The following is an 18,117-nucleotide window of genomic DNA, read 5'->3' on the forward strand; positions in this document are numbered from 1 at the left end:
GTTCAGTACATTTTTCTTGCGTTACCAAATTCTTCCATAAAGTCAACCACAACCCATATTATCGGGGACTCCGACTGAAACTTGTGGTGAGTAGGAAATAGATTAAACACAGGTTTTCCCTTTTCTCTGGCTGCCAGAAGTGATGTCAGTGATGTTAATAAGCCTTACCTCAGCCTGCTGCAGACTTGGGACCCCCTATGCAAATGCTTGTCCTGTGCCCTTGTTCATATGCTAGTGGAAAAACTGATGATGGTTGATAAGAAACAATTGTTCAAAAGGAGAATCAGGCACTTGCTTTCTTGAAGCAATTTATGCTAAGACTCCAGGGAGAGGGCAAAGAATGTGAAATCCATTTAATAGTGAAAATATAAAAGTATTGGAAATAGATCTCCTTGAGCCCCATTGGCCTAAATACAGAAACTGGCTTAAAAACGCTTTTTTACTATCTTTACACCACATTGTAAACTAAGTCGTGATTGTTAATTTATGTCTCTTGGTTTGTATCAAAGCCAGACCTATAAAACCTATATCCTGTATTTCTGAACATTACCCAAAAAACTGATGTGAAATTACAATTTAAACCTCAGAACTGAATGTAATTCCTGTGAGGGAGAATGTACTGTCGAAATAGTTCCCATGAAAGCAGAAGACTGACTTTTATGACTTCCTTACTCAGGTAGGGAAGATTATATCATATTACTTTAATGTCTTGCGTAACAGCTTTATTTTGGTTGAAATCTGCTAAAATTAAAGCTTCCTGTCCCATGGTACATGTGGTTTGATTCGAAATGTAGAGGGATTTTTTTCTACGTCCTCTTTCTACTTTGACTTTGTCATATATATGGAGACATAATATTGGTAGAAAAGAGATTTGGGACATACTGATTTACATTTTACTTAGGTGGGGGTGGCAGACTGCTATGGCATGGACACCATTTGCTTTATCTTGGCTTATCCACATCCATGTGAATAAAAAGAATGGGAAATAACCAAAGTGATTATACTTGGGCTTAAAAGATTTCTGAATGTCTATTCAGATTTCCTTAGTATATCGTTAACAGGATGCTCTTAATGACTGAGAACCATGTTTTGTTTTGCTTTTTACTCTATCTTCGCTATAAATCCCTAACCACCTTTGAAAGTTTCCAGAGCCTCCTTCTGCCCTTTGTTGCTGGGAAAGGAGAACTGCATAGTCCTGACAGAAAGCACCCCAGTGGACCACAGCGGGAGCTGACAGGCCTGATGGCCACCTCCCAGTCACTCCTGCTCTCCTTTCCTTTTCACGATGCGTGTGCCTTTCTTCATTGGTGGTCTCCTGAAGTCACCAGCCATGCCAGAAGGGCTTTCACTGGGACAAAAGGGGAACTGGAGCGAGATGGCCTCTCACATGCTGGCAGCTCTCCCTGAATTTTCTTCCTTGGCAACCCAAAGCCCTCGAAGGTCTGGCCAGCAACCTTGTTGTTTTCACCAGCCCTCTCCCATGTGACTTGCACCAGGCGAAAGTGCTATTTAAGCAGCTCCCTTCAGGCACTGGCTCAGCTGGTTGGGTACCCTTTGCCATGCAAGACCACAAAACCAAGTCTTCCCAGCCCAAATCTGGCCTGTTTTTTAAAGATTTTGGTTTCCTTTCTTTAGCTAACATGGCTTTCTCCTTTTAACACAAAGTAACAAATATCTTGGTCTTACATCTAATTTTATGTCGATCCTAACTTGAATTTTTGAGGGGAGGAGAGTGATTATGGAAGGGATGGACTATGAAGACAAATTGTCTGGCATTCCAAATACTCTAAAATGGAAATACACATACACACACACACACACATTACACACATATACTTACCACTTAAGTTTGTCTTTTCTCAAATTCCCCAGTTTGTCCTCTGCTTTCCAGCTATAACTTTTAAAGAGAGTCTTCGCAAGAGTCTCAAACTTGAAGCTGGCTGGATTTAGTTCTTATCTTTTCACTTGGCCAATTACCACATCTAATGGAGCTGGGCTGTAATATTGCTGCTTCATCCCCAGGTGCTACTGTCTAAACTCAAATGGTAGAACCCTGGCCTCAAATCAGTAAATTCCTTTAAATAAGGATTTCACAGCCTTTCAGGTGATTGATTCAGTAGTCCGTTTTTCCTTCTGATATTTTATAGTGTAAATGTTAAAATGAGGAACAGCTTTATACTACCAGAATTATAAATGCATTTAAGACAGATGATTTTTCATTTTTATTTTCCTGGCCCCGTTTGCCAGGTTTGGGTATGTTTAACAACAGAGTACTTTTGCAGTGTTTTATGAAGTGCTTTATTAATGTGCAAGCGTTCTAAAAGACCTGATCTGCTCAGAATTAGTGTTGACATCATAAACTAATTGCATCTGCATTACCTCGGAGATGAGGTCATTGAGGGAGCTGAAGAACTGAATTAGGATTGGTAGTGGTATTGGTAGTAGTGATGTGCGGTTGAATGTCATTGGGTGAAATGAGAAATCAACAGGCCTGCCACATAGGAAGGTGTCCCAGGCTCCATAGTCACCACCTTGCAAGTTAGAAAACTAACCCCCCAGCCCTCTGCCCTCACATCCTTTCCATCCATCTTTTCTCCCTCTACTTCCAGTCCAAGAGAATCTTTTTCTCTTCTCAGAGGAATCCTTTTCCTCTCATGGTTCTTCCAAGTATTTTGCCTATGCCATTTCCTTAAAGTCACAGGCTTTTGGAATCCAAATCCAGGAAACCTGAGGCTTATTCTACTTCTCCGCAAATGCAATGAATTAGAAGGATGGTGTATTAGTCAGCCAAGGGGGTGCTGATGCAAAGTACCAGAATTCTGTTGGCTTTTAAAGGGTATTTATTTGGGGTAAAAGCTTACAGTTAACAGGCCCTAAAGAGTCCAACTCAGGGTACAATAAGAGGTACTCTCTCACCAAAAGTCTGTTGCCATGTGTTGACGCAAGATGGCAGCCGATGTCTGCAAGAGTTCAGCCTTCCTCTTTCGGCTCCATAGTCCAAACTTCTTCCATTCTCAGCTGTAGGCTGGCATTAGGCTTGTCACTCTCCCCTGGGTTCATTTCTTTCTGGGCTCAGCTGCTCTGGTCTCTCCACTAGTTCAGCTGTAGACTATCAGGCTCACCTCTCTTCCTACGTATCTGCTGCTGTGTTCTCCTTCTTCAGGTATTTACTTCCGGGTGAGCTTTTATTTTATTCCCAAGAGGGCTGGAACTTGACGCTGAGTGGCACTCTAGTGATGTGGTTGGATCAGAGCCCTAATCTTAACATAGTTTAATCACTTGTCTCAGCTGAATCTAATACAATCAAAAGGTTATCACCCCAGAAACTGACCAGTTTACAAACATAATCTGTATTTTGGAATTCATAAATAATATTGAACTGCTACAGATGGGAAAGGGATGGAATAATAAGAAGGTTGAAAAAATTGGTTAGCATTTCAAATATTTTCTCACTACAGATTTTTTAAGAATGGGAAAGATCTACATGTGCTTGAAGCGTTTTTATCTTCTAATTAAATATTTTTATAGCAAATGTAGAATTTTAAAAAATCAAATTATTTAAGTAAAAATAGTGAAATTAGAACCATTGTTATAGTGGTCTTCCTTGGGTGATGAGAATTTACATGGGCTCTTCATTTCTTCTTCACATTTTTCTGTATTCGATGACTTTTCCATACTAATATGCAAAAAAAAAATCATAACTACTTATATTAAGGGAAAGAGAAATATATTGTTTTGATAGATTTTTTTTTTAAGTGGAGGAGTTTACCTTAGGATTTTTTTTCTGATGGAATCTACAATATAAGAGTTTAATGATCACTATTGAAAAATCATTACTCTCATAATTTTTTAATTTTTTTAAAGATGTGTTTTATTTATTTCTATCCCTCTCCCCCAGTTGTTTGCATTTGCTATCTGCTCTCAGTTCCTCTTCTTTTTAGGAGGCACTGGGAACTGAACCCAAGACCTCCCATGCGGAAGAGAGGTACCCAGTCACTTGGGCCTCCTCTGCTCCCTGCTTGTTGTGTCTGTTATGGTGTTTCCTTGCTATGTCTCTTCTTTGCGTCATTTTACTGCACCACCTTGTTGCATCAGCTTGCCACACTAGCCTGTTGTGTCAGCCTGTCACATCAGCATGCTGTCTTGCTCGTCTTCTTTAGGAGGCACCGGGAACTGAACTTGGGACCTCCCATGTGGTAGGCAGGAGCCCAGCTGCTTGAACCACATCTACTTCCCACTATCATAAAAGCACAGTTAGATGAGAGTGTTACTTTCTGGCTACATTTTAGCATATTACACTAGCCTAGCAACTTATAATAATTTACTCCTATATCTTAGCAAATTTAGAAGCAATGCCTTAACCAGATACATATTATTATGTTGTACTTTCAAAAAATTGGGAGGAAGTTGCAAGATAGGTAAATACAAGATAAAAATTTTTGGTCAGTGGTTTTGCCTAAAAATGCTGAAATGGCGCCTTCCTCCTGTTGTACTTAAATCATAATCTTACATTGTTTTCTGCTGCTTTTAGAATGAAGCCTAATCCTGCTTTCAGAGTGAAGCCTAATCAGTAGGCTGAGACAGTGTAAAAGGAAGCAGAAGCCTTATTTATCTTCTTTGTTTTTCAGCTCCAGGAAGCATACTTTAAGTGGGTATTGTCCAGAAGATGTAAATTCTTGCTTAGATGTCATAATGCACCATTGCTGAAGTGTTGACTTATTTGATAATGCTTTAAAAATTACATGTTTCATTACTGGCAACAGCGTGAGGTGGGCTTTATCTTACAAGAAGCTACACAAGGAAGGGAATAGTAGCTACTGATGTGGCAATGAAATTTTGTCATAATGTCATTTCCTGCCACTCAATCACCTGACAGGTGCATTGTATTTCTGGGCACAGAAGTTATTCCCCAGTGATGTAACTAGAGAGAATGTATCACAGGAACATCATAATATGTGATATTTGTGCAGTGTCTTTCTTAGGAAACGCTTTGGTTTTTTGTTTGTTTCCAGTGTATGCATGTTACCAATGAGTTTTTGCATCATAGCAACATTTGCCTCACATGACTGGTGTGTGTGAATCCACTGGGAGTGTACATTATATGTAAAGTGCGTTAAACCCATGTCGTCATCTTCAGTGCTTATTATGGTCTTTATCATTGCATTCATGTTTGTATATTGCATTGAATAACTGCAGAAGTCTAATCTGGTTATTGTTTTTTTAAAACTTATTTCCAAGGTATAAAAACGTACATATATACATGTTTGTATTTCTTCAAGTGAGTTGCCTTATTCAAGTTAGCTGTTCTTGACTGCAAGTGTGTGAGAGGTAGGCATATAGACAGATGAACTTAAGTCCCCAAAGTGTATTTTGAGGTATGTCTATAAAGTCATGAAACTCCCCTTCCCCCCCACCCCCGACAAACTCATCAGCGCAACTACCGGGAAAACAGCTGTGTTTTGGGAACTTCACATTTGGAGTTCTTTGACCTTAGGTAATACCTCGCTGGGAACCATTACCCAGCTTAATCAGCCCCTTTCTTCACCATATTTGGCTCTAAAAGCTCTTTGGCTGTCTCCAAAGATCAAATGTGCCCTCCGAGGGCCAAGACTGGCTGCTATAGAGACCATTCAAAGGAATATGCCCAAGGCCGAGAAGGCAGTTGCAAAAAAGAAATGGGAACTTGAGAAGGCATTCCAAAAATGCTCTGAACAATGGCTGCATGACTGGAATAAGTATGCAGCTCCCAAGGTGGCGGCTTTGAAGGACAGTTCCCACTGACAGATGTCTGTTAAAAATCCATGTCTTTACTCAGTAGCTAAATTTTATGTACAGACACACACCCTTGTACAAACAAACAGGCATGGACGGCACTTTTCCTTTAAAAACGTCCAGGCTTCTATTGCTTGTTTTTTGCCTCCTGCTCCCATCCCTTCCACGTGAGCATTTCCTCCCACTTGCTCTCACATGCTTATAACTCCCAAGTGGATAGCACCTATAGGTCGCTTTTGTCGCTGAGACATGTGTTGATCAAGATTTATGATCAAGGGCTTTTAAAAGTAGTATTTTAAGACTTTGGAGAGAAGGTACACGATATTCCCTTTTAGTTCCTGTTCTGTGCGCATGCTTGTGGGAAATTACCTGGATAGTTTTGGAGGGGCCCCGGGCAATAGGTTTCAGCCCCCAACGCAGCCATACTTTTTCCTCCTTGCAGGGCCCCCAGTCCCTGCCCTTGTGCATCCATGCAGGTTGGCACATGTGATGATAAAACTGGGTACAGTTTGTTCCTGTGCTAAGCTGTTCATTCAGCCCTTCTGGATGAGAGCCAGGTATGAAATGAAACGCCTACCGCATGCCCTTTGCTTTCCCCCTTTTATGTCAGGTGCTCTCTTTGTTTGTCACAAGCCCTTTAATGAAGTCTGGCCTGACTGCCCGATTCTAAGCCCAGAGTTGTGAAGCTGTGCTAAGCAGTATCTAGGTAGGTACATTCTGATGACTGCAATATGAGTTCAGGAGAAAGTTGAAAGTAAATCGGAGATCTGTGAGAGTCTTCTGCAGGGAGTTTCACAGCATACCACAGTGCCCGTGAAAGGATGCACTTTCCTTTCTCTTGAAGAGCCCGCACAAAGTAAATCCTGTTTCTCTGGCAAGTAAAGGGATAAGCCCTGGAGTGCTTTTTTTGTTTTTGTTTCTACACTTGTGTCTCCACATCAAATCTTTATTTGTAAGTAGACAAATAGACTGCTTGCCTATCTTTGAGAGGCAGAGTTAATATTTTAACATAAACAGAAATTTCCCCATAAAACTAGAATCCTTGTTTGGCAAACTTCAGTTTACCTGAAAGGCATTATGTAAATAGCAAATGCTGACTGATAGCAGCCATAATCTACTGCAAGAGGGAAGCGAGGAAAAAAAAGTTAATATTGTTCATATTTCTGTTGTGAATTTTAGAATCCATCAGTGACCTCGTGAGCTACAGGTAGTGTGTTCTCATCGTCCCTGTAATTAGATAAAAAGACTTCTTAGCCTGCCATTCAAGGTTCTTCACCATCTATCCCAGCCTGCCTTTGCAGATTTGACTTCTGCCACCCTTCCCCTTGCTGAGATACCATGTGATTCAGGGAATATACACCCTTCACTTGGCCTGTCCATGATTTGTTCTCAGATCCCTTGGCCTGTTCTAGAATGTGCCCTTGATGGGAATGGGAGGTGTGCTCCCGGCCTCATTCACTTAGTTCATATTCACTGAGTACCTGCTGTGTGCCAGGTCTTAGGCTAAACTCTGGAGATGGAACACTAAAGCAACACAGATATAATCCCTATTTCCACATACCCAAATTATTCCTTTTCTTCTTCTCAGCCAAGCCAAGTGTGTCAATGAGGTACCTCCCCGAAATTCCTAGTTGGAAGTATTCTTTCCCTTCCAAGATTCTGTAGAGTTTTTATTCCCTGTATATGGAACTTGCACCTTTCTGTTGTATATTCTATTTATGAAAGGAATTTACCTTTCTTTCTGGAGTAGTTAATTTCTGGAAGGCATGCACTGTAACAGAATTCAACTTCATATCCTCCATAGGACTGCATGAGACCTATACTCATTCATTAAGTATGTACTGACTACCTACTGTGTACCACTTACAGTGCAGGGTGCCCTGTATAATGATGTTTATAGATAACTTCTAAATACATGAGAAACAAGGATCTCAGAAGGACTATCCAATCTAATACTTGAGAGCAAAAGAGAGGTTGAAAAAGGAGGTGGAATGGAAAAGGGTTCCTTCGAGGTCTAACTATTAAAGAGTATAAGAGAAATGTGCTTCTGCCTAAATAATTTATTGCCATTAGACCTAAATTTGAATCACTGTCTTGCTTTTTTTATTTGCCAATTAACTTAATCTGGTTTGCGTGGATCTCTTTTTGCATCCGAAATTCTTAGATTGAACAATTTCCTATTAAAAATCGATTTCAGGTTTTTCAGTTAAGCACTGCAACTTCAGATTCTAAAATCTGCAGTTGAATTTTAACCAGCAGAAGGTTAAGCTTAGGCTGACTACAACCTGTTTGCCCAATAGCTATAATAGAAATGGTTGCTCCAATCATAAGAACATCCAGCTGCTTGTCTTTTTGCGTTGCTAAACATCTGAAACCTCCAGATCACATGGATTTGTTTACTGATTTAATATTGACTCCTTTTAGCTCATGAGTGTTTTAGACTCTTGCGTTTAAAAGAAAAGTAAAATACAGTTTGTTCATTTTATTTAGGTCTGCAGTACTCTGCATGCTTGTAAGTGCAGTTTTCTGGCACCACCCCTTTTTTAAAAGAAGAGCCTTTTATGAGTGAGTGAGAGTGCACTTTGAAATGCCCATGGTGACAAATTCTTTCATTTTCCTTTTCAGAATGAAGACCTACATGACCTCAGCAAAACCTCCTTTAACTCATGGGTACCCAGACTCTAAATATTTCATGATTCACAACCAGGACCTCACATGTTCCCTCTCTGTAGATGGTACGACGCGTCCATTTCAGTTTGTTTACTTTATACAATCCTCAGGAGTTCTTTGACTGAACTGCACGTTCTATATTGTGCCAAGCAAAAAAGCACTGTGACACCCAGAACAATGAGTCTGCATCAACTTCATCTTCAACCTAAAGGACTTAGCTGGCTACAGTGAGCTGATGTGCCCACCACCATGCCATGAGAGAATGGGTTTACTCTCCGTGCATTTACAAGATTCATTTCATCTGCTGCTGAAACCGTGTATGACAAAGCATCGTTGTAAATTATTGCACACAGAACTGTTGGGTGGAGAGAGTATTAAATATTTAACATAGGTTTTGATTTATATGTGTAATTTTTAAATTGAAATGTAACTTTTCTTACAGCACATCCCTTTTTTGGATGTGGAACTGAGGTATACAATGTTTTGTTGTAAAGAGTGGAGCAATTGCTTAAAACAAGGCTAAAAAGAGTAGAATAGGGTACGATCCTTGTTTTAAGATTATAATTCAGAAAAATAATATAATAAGAATCATAGTGCCATAGATGGTTCTCAATTGTATAGTTATATATACTGATACTATCTCCTGTAATATACCCCTGATGTTGAGATGAGTTCCTTACAAGAATTAGTCTTAATTTTGTACTTTTCCTGTAAGACAATAGGCCATATTAATTAAACTGAAAAAGGATATATTCTACTGAGTATTTTCAAGTGTCAGCTTAAAATTGGCAATTGAATGGAAGCAAAATTGCAAGTAAAGGAAATCAAAGTCTTCATTGTATATATTGTAAAAAAAGGAGACATGGTGATCCCTTTAAATCAAAAGCTCTCTTTGGAATGAACAATGTGGGTGTTTGTAAATTCTGGAAATTTCTTTCTATTCATAATAAACTAGATATTGTTGATCTTTTCTTCTCCCCCTTCTGTAAGCTTTCTGCTCCATTCCCACCATTTTTTTTTTCCTGTGCACACATTCTCATACTTAATTTCCTGCATTGTCTTGAGAAAGATGGTAAAGACAAGTAAGCGCTTACTAACCAGAAATTAAAGTTCCAGAAAGTGTTAGGTTTTTTGTTTGTTTGTTTTAATTTTTGTTGTTGTTATTGGTTGTTTTTTATCGTAACCAGGGCTCCATGTCACTTTCCTTAAGACCATTATCTCATGTTTTCTGAGAACTTCCAGTGTTACCTTATTTAACTGGATGTAATTGGCACATTTGCCGTGGTGGGTAGTGGCCTATTAGTGCTTAGCTAATAAAACACAGTTTACAGAGAGCACACAAAAACATAATGACCTACTATTGAAACATCTAATCAGCAGTGAACATGTTAATCCTTTTCTTATTTGGAAAGCTTATACATCTTGGAATTTTTCCATGTGAAAATGGAAACGGCAGTGAACCTATTTGAAGACATTGCCTACAAAATTTTTACCTACAGAATTTTTCATCCTTCTATTAGTAAACTTCTTAAGGGTGAAGTGCATTTGTGCAAATATCAGGCTTCTTTTGCATCAGTGGAAACTCTGCATCAGGAATTTCCAACCTGACTGTCTGGAGGAGCAACATTTTTATTTTTCTGAGCTCCTTGGTTGGGGGCGGGGCTAAAAAGAAGGGGCTGGACCTGGAGGGCACTGCAGTGGCCAGTACTCCCTGATCATCTGTACCCGGACACCTTGAAAGGGAGTGGAAATCAAAGGAAACCCACTGCTGGGTTCTGGATTACTCTTCATTCAACCGGATGGCATATACCTCACAGACTATTGTACAACATTCTCATTGTTGCAGAGTTTAATTGTTTGCATGCTCATCAGTTTCTAAGATAAGCCCATAGTCACAAGTATCCATTGTTTCCAAGGGACTTGCTGAATTACATCATTTCCTATTAGAGAACACTATCAATTTTAAAAATCTGATACGAAAGATTTTCTTTTCTACTTTTTTGTAAAAAAAAAAAAATTTTCTTAGTCAAACTGACTTTCATTTTTCAAGTATTCTGACTGATAGTGTAGGAAGAAAGCAAGCTGTCCTGCTTTCTGCCATTGAGGATTCAAGCAGTTAAAGAGAAATCAATAAAGTCGCCCCCAACCATTTTTCTGTGAGGCTGGTTTTAGTTCCCAAGGAAACTAAACTTTGGATAAGTATTACCAAGATACCTCTGCATGTGGAATTATGAATATATTTTGAGTGAGAACAGAAATGAAAAGACTGGAAAATACATCTCTTGGTTTCTATTTCCCCTAACACATTGTTGGGTCAAAGAGCAGAAAGTTGGAACTTTCTTCTTTAATATGCTTCTAGTGGGCCCTGCCCTACGTTTGAAGGGGGTGTCAAACTTTACTGATTTAAAACTGGAAGTTGTTGATACTCAAGGCAGAAACTCACGCTCTGCCTACACAAAGGGTTTTCTTTGAGCAACATCAGCTGCTAAGTCCTTGTGTTCATTTCCTTTTGAGGAAAGCTGCCTTTTATCCATTTCAGAGTAGTTGTAGGACAGCCAAGGACTTATAATGGAATTCTTGTGGCCTCTGATTAACCTAGAAGTTAGGGGTTTTTTCTTCATGAGATCAACCTTTTGCAGCATTCTTTCCTGGAGACTTAGGCAGAGTTTTAAAATTGTCCTTTGTGAAAAGAACAAACATGTTTCATGACTTTGATGGTATCTTCATTCTGGGCAAAAGAGTGGGCCTAGAACCAGCTAGAAGTGAAGAGAATCTATTAATGATCAACCACCTGAGTCAATAGTGACAAATCAGTACTGATGTTACATTCGTGGGCATTTCTTGCAAACTTTCAAAGGTCAGGGACTCTCTTACTAATCTAGATTGACTGCAAAAATGGATTTGCTGAAAATCATCTAGCCAGCAGTAGAGATTTTTAACCTCTCTTTCCCTGGCTTTTGTCTCCTAGCTTTTTTGAAAAAAAAATGAGACATGCAGGAAGAAAGATTTTTAGGTCTTATACTGAAGCCCTATTTTATGCAGTCTTGTATCCTGAAGGCAATATGCCACGTAGTTGGAAACTTAAATTTGATGTACTGAAGATGGGTGTGCTTGGGGGGGGGGGGATCATTATCCATTAACAGTAAGAGCCATGAAAAATGGGATAGGCGTGAAGTATTTCAACTGCTGGTGGCGGCAGTCCCACCTCCGGGTGCGCGCAGAATTGGCAGAGCTCAGTAGGTCAGCCCGTCACACAAGGAAACGCTGAAACCAGAGTCACACAAGACCTTGATTGGAGAGAGACGGGCCCTTTGGAAGGCATGTGAGGGAGAATGGGTGGAAGCCAAACACGAAAATAGCTTATTTGAAGGGACTTGACAAGGGAGTTTGTGCTCCCAGGACACCCTGAGCAGTAGTTGAAGGTAGTATGACATTTGTAGAGACTGCTGAGAAACGAGAGGAAGAATCATCATGCCTTGTAGGGATGTGAGAAGCATCACCTTGCCTATACTAAGAGGAAGACCTCCAGTCTGTGAGCTTAGTTCTGGAGAGGAAAACAGTCTTCCTGAGGTTAGTAGAAGGTCAGGGGTTAAACATCCGTGCCTTTAATCATTTCCACAGCCCAGCCAGATAAGATTTTGGAGGTACTGCCTTAGCTCTGAACATCAGCCTCCCAACTGTGGGTAGAGAATGTATGGGTCAGATGATATTTAGGATGTCCCTCGCTGCTTGTAACTAGAACATAAAGTTAGGTTCTGGAAGGAGGTAGAACTATCTAGAAGGTGCTTAACCCTACTCTTAAGGAAATTATCATTAGTAAAGAGCTTATATTTTACTAATATGATTAGAAATGTGTGATTTAGATGGAGAGTTATTTTTCTTTCCTGGTTTGTTGATGATTTGGCATTTGTGATGTTTTAGACTTTTGCCATTCACCCAGCATCTCTATTGCTCACTTTGTTTATGCTGTGAATTTCCCCATTGCTAACTAATATGCCATATAATAGGACAAATTTAGCGAACAGGAAAACATGTCTGTATTTGCCTAGACATCTTCAGTGCTGTCTTCTTTTCAGAATTTTCCTCTTGGTTTAAGAATGTAGTTCCCCAAACAATTTTTCTTACAAAGTTCTTTCCTTACACCTCTTGGCTACAGGGTGGGCCCAATGAAATACATATATATTTTCATTTAATATATGTGCAGTTTGGCTTATCATCTTAAGATGGTGGTGCTGCTCATGGTGCTACTTCATCTGTGTACAAAAAGACCAATGCATGGTCTGTACTGCTACCAAAACATTTATTGTATATATGTGTATAACACATGTATTATGTATATATGTAATGGGTACCAGGCCAGTTATATATTTTTATTTAGAAGTGTTTCACTTTTTCAAGTTTTCTTTATGGTGTTATGCTTATTTTCATTTTTTCTCCCTGATTCTGTCTGGTACTTAGAAATGTAGTGTCTGCATCGTTGATTAAAGAAAACTGTCTAAATTCACTGATGGGAATGTTAGTGATCCTTAATGTCATTGATTATGGGACATGAAACAGAAACTGCCAATTAAGATTTGCTGGGGCATTTGATTGGGTAAGAGCAATGTATACTGTTTAACATGCTTTAATAAATGATTTTGGAACAGATAGGTCTGCCTCATGCTATCCCTCTTCAGGCGACTTTCAGTGGCCAAGTATATAAAGAAAAATATGTGAAGAGATTTGAAGGTGCTTTTGGTGATGGTGGTGGTTGGAGAGAGAATGAGAAGCAAAAATGCATCCTCATGAGGTGGAAAGATAGGTGTTGCCTTGATATGCACTAGAGCAGTTTCTTCAGCCTTAAATACGCAGACATCCCCTTCGAACACATTAAAATGCAGATGGCCGTTAGGGAGGTCTTGGGCAGAAAGTGGGTGGCACTGAGATCCTGAATTTCCAATCCACTCCCAGGGGAGGCTAGGTGCTGCTAATTCTGATCTGCTGATCTCACTAGGAGTAGCAAGGCTCTAAACAAGGTTTTTCTCAGTCCTGGTTGCATATTCGCATCATCCGCGTAGCTTTATAAAAAATGTCAATGGCCAGGCCAACCCCAGAAATGCTGATGTACTTGGCCTGCGGGTGGGCGGCTGGGCATCAGCTGCTATTTTATATGCTCACCAGGATTTTCTAGTATATGGTTAGGACTGAGAACCCCTGCTTGGAGGTGTTGCCAGAACTTGTCGATTAAAAGAGTCATTTATTAAAAACCTTGATTCCTTGTATAGATATGTCACAATTTGTTATCCATTCAGAAGTTGATGGGCATTTGGGCTGTTTACAGATTTTGCTGATTACTAATAAAGCTGCTATGAACATTTGTGTACAAAAAAAACCCAACCAAATGAACGAAAAACCTGATTCCCTGGAACCATTTTTAAACAAGTGACTTCTGGTTGGCATGGTTCAAAAATCCTGGTTTTTGTACAAATGGAGACTTTTGGATTGTTTTACCACTAGAAGAGACAATAACATCTAAGATTTTTGAAGTACTAAACCACGTTGCCAATAAAGAAGCAGCCAATACTTCCCCCCCGCCCCCCCGCAATGAGGTTTCTTGAGCAATTTAAAATAGAAGAGGATTGATGTGTCCCATATTTTTAGGACAGACTCAAACTATAGAACATTTTGGAGACAGATACAAGATTATTATTTTTATGAGCATAATACTCCACTGAGGGTAAAGATTATCTTTTCCATCCTTATTTGTTGTATCAGGCCGGAAGGATCTTTCTTTGGTTTGGCAGTATAAATGATATTTTCATTGTTAAGTAGCACACAACATGATTTAATAAATGCTTAAAGTCATTATTTGATATTCACTTTCTATTAGCTTCCTCCATTTATCGCGGTTTTTTTTACACTGACTTTTCCCTCCCACTGATATTGTAAAAGCAAACATCACTCTAACCCCTATTGAAATTGCACATAAACATCACTAATTAGTAATAATTTCAGGGAAGTCTAGTTGGAATGAATTAATGGTGTAATTTATAGCATAATTGTCTTATTGCTTTTATACATATACAGAAATAAACGATAACAAGTAAAACATCAATAAAAGGCCTGCGAGAATTAATAGCTGAGGAGAATTTGTAATTACTGTACTGATTCTATTACAAACAATAACAACATTTATTCTACATTCATTCTAGGTTGGCTGCCTAGATTTCCATCAATTATCCTATTTTATCCTTCCAGCAACCCAGAGGTAGATAATCTTGGTATTGCTATTTCTCAGATGTGCAAGCAGAGGAGGGAAGTGGCATACGTGTGGGCACAGGTGCCTAAACTATGGAGCAACAGCTCATATTCCTTTTCCATTCCCCTTTCCTAATGTGATCAATTGCTGGACTGAGATTGGAGATCACTGTTAGGAGAGTGAGTTCTAATCAGCAAGACAATTCCTGGTAACCTACAAGACAGGTAAAATATTTGAGAATTAGTAGATTTTAAGAAAAATGAACCATTGTGCCAAATGAATCATTAGATAAAATAGGAAGATAATTCCTTGGTATTTTTTTTAATCATAAAATTCAATATTAATTATTCATTCCCTCCACCCTCAAGATTTATTGAGGAGCAATTGCTGTGTGTTAGGTGTGAGTGAGACTTCAAAACTTCCGTATTAGTTCTTGACGTGCTCTCAGACCTCAGTTGGTTTGGACCACTTGTTTTAGAGATAAAGGGCATTGGGTTTCAGTTCTACTCCCATTTAATGCGACTTTGGTTTTAGATGCATTAATACCAGATTGTGGGAAGCGTTTGTGGCTCAACTGATAGTGTCTGCCTACCATATGGAGGGTCCAAGTTTCGATACCCAGGGCCTCCTGACCCATGTGGTGAGCTGGCCTGCACACAGGGCTGCCGTGCGCAAGGAGTGCCATACCACGCAGGGGTGTCCCCCACGTAGGGGTGCCCCATGTGCAAGGAATGTGCCCCACAAGGAGGGCTGCCCTATGCGAGAAAAGCACAGCCCTCCAGGAGTGGCACCGCACACATGGAGAGCTGATGCAGCAAGATGATGTAACAAAAAAAGCAACAGTTTCCTGGTGCCACATGACAAGAATGCAAGCAGACACAGAAGAACACACACAGTGAATGAACACAGAGCAGACAACAGGGGGGAAGGAAAGAGATATAAAATAAATATTTAAAAAAATACCAGATTGATTAAAATTGGCTTCAGAAGGGCTTTAACGTTCTCCTCCCAGCAAGGTTTGGGGTGCTGTCATGATTCAAATAGGACCTAGATTTGGAAAGTCATGTCCTGGAGGGTTGCTGAGTGGAGAGTGGGAGTTAGGTATAGAGGCAAGAGCAAGCAAGGGATAAAAGACCCAGAGGAAAGACAAGGCTCCCAGAGGAGATTTCAAATGGGCCAGAAGCATAATAGAATGACAAGGTGTTATTCTGGACAGAATCCTCTCTTTATCATCTGGTGTAACTCTTCATCCTTAGGCAGAGTCAAGAACCCCCAGTAGCCAATCTCTCACACATGAGTTCAGAACCCCTTCTGGAATCAGTTGTCACATTTGACAAGCATTCATTATATGCCCATGGCTGGTCATCCATCAGCTCAGTTGTTCCCTATTCAAGTCTTCATCACAGAGGGTTATATAGATTTTTTTTTAAGTAGTTACTGGGGATTGAACCTGGGACCTCGTACTTGGGAAGCTGGCACTCCAACCACTTGAGCTATATTGGCTCCCCAGTTATAGATGTTATTACACCATGTTATAGAGGAAAACACAGAGGCCTAGAAAGTCCCTTGCTCAAGGCCACTAAGTTAGCAAGTGTAGAATGGGATTCCAACCCAGTTCCGTCTAACTGAGCTTTTAGTTTTAAAGTTTTCGTCATCAAAATACATGGAAACAAATATAAATACACGTGCTTTGAAAGGCTGATGTACATTTCTGGTGCTGGGTTGTCAGAAAAGGCATGTGGTGGTTTCAGTACTCCAGGCACAACCTGGAGCCCCACACTCCCCAACCATCTGCTGCCTTCTCCCGGGTGTGCCAGGTCTTCTAGAGCCATAGGAGGAAAGTGCTCTCAGCTCTCACTTAACCACTTGCAGCTCAAGCAGGGGCTTTTCTCCACTGGGTTACAGAGTCTGATTCACAGACAATGGCAATCCAACACACACACAATGCATATACCCACACATTTGTTCTACACTGTGCCACACAGATGTACATGTGCACACAATTCAAGGAAGAAATATTGATACCTTTAACACGGTGAACTTTTTTCTTTTTACAGCAGCACCATGTTTCTGATTTAAATTCAAACTGTTTAATTTTACCTTCTCCTCTCATGGCTGGTACACACCAACTATTCCAGTTAGCAGGGTCCCATGCCCCATGTTTGAAAAAATTGTTGAGATTTTTTTCATAAGTTGAAAAATAAAATAAGTTTGGCTGAGCTAAGCAATCTTCTTCCCGAATAGAGTAAGCCTACTATCTGTGTTTGCTGAAGTGCTTGACTAGATGGGAATCTGATGGGATACTTCTTTCAGCGACCATGTGAAACCTTGAGTTCTTATCCTTCCTGTGAAACTGACTGTGTGGCTTTGAGCAAAGCACTTCTGTTTTGACCCTCCACTTCTCTGTTTATAAAACATAAAGGTTATCTGATCCTACCCCAGGATTCAGAAATCTGTGAACCTGCTAAAATTCAATGTGATATTTTTCATGTATGTTGCTGAGAGCATTTTTTATTTTTGGGGAGAAAGACTGTGGCTTTCAGTTGATTCACAAAAGGTGTGCGACCTCAGGGAGGTTACGATTTGCTGCATTAGATGATTTCTTAGAATCTTTAATTTCATTGTTTTCATGATTCCTCGAAAATATTATAGAATTAGGGACTGGCTTCAGGCAAAACAATTAGGTTGACCCAGTCTCTGTCCCTGCCTCCTTCTTTCAACTCTACACAGTGCTTGGAGTTCCCCTTGCCAAATGCTTTCAGGGGACCCAGGCTCTTCTAGAATGGAGAGAATATATCTGATAAACCAATTATAAATATTAACCCAAAGGTATATGAAATTAACCTAGTTATTCCCAGGGTGTTTGCCTCAAAAAAAGAAAACGTCCCCTGAGAGAAGAGACCACTCTAGCACAAAGGAACTACTTGCAAATGGTGGAATTTTGGACATCAATGGGAGATCTTTTAGACATTTAGTGGGAGAGGTAGAGCAGAGTTTGCACATTTTAGGCCCTGAACTTTGAAAGCAATGACGATGCAGTAGTTCCTTACCCCATATGTAAATAAAAATTGCCCGAAACCGGCGGGGGCGAGTCCAGGAACCTGTGGGAAGAAGCGGGGGTAGGGGCAGGGGACGAGAAAGAATGGAGACAAGACGGGATTCTGATCAAGTCTCGTTTATTAGGGGCAGGGTAGGGGTATTTATAACTAGGAAGGAAGAAGGTAGTACATACTGACGACAGCGCATGTGTTGGTAAATGATTAAGTAACTAGATTTTCGGTTTTTGCGCCACACGCATGCGCAGATGGTTGTTTGGCAACGTCCGCGAAAAAACTTTCGGGCGCTTTAGGGAGTGCCCAATCGGAGCCCGGGGGAGTGGCGTAAAGAGAAATAGAAACTTAACTTACTTCAGTGAGGATGGGGGAATAGAAACCTAA

General features: G+C 40.1%; 1 protein-coding gene across 2 annotated transcripts in view; it reads left to right on the forward strand.

The window, feature by feature from the left end:
* Positions 1–13,089, forward strand: part of IRS1 (insulin receptor substrate 1) — a 66,234-nt gene extending 53,145 nt beyond the window's left edge. For both annotated transcript variants that reach the window (XM_058300018.2, XM_058300019.2), the window contains exon 2: positions 8,398–13,089. The gene's annotated coding sequence lies outside the window, so the exon portion shown is untranslated. The remainder of the gene's footprint in view (positions 1–8,397) is intronic.
* The last annotated feature ends 5,028 nt before the right edge of the window (positions 13,090–18,117 follow it).

Source organism: Dasypus novemcinctus, chromosome 7, assembly GCF_030445035.2.
Source record: "Dasypus novemcinctus isolate mDasNov1 chromosome 7, mDasNov1.1.hap2, whole genome shotgun sequence".
Taxonomy (NCBI): Eukaryota; Metazoa; Chordata; class Mammalia; order Cingulata; family Dasypodidae; genus Dasypus; species Dasypus novemcinctus.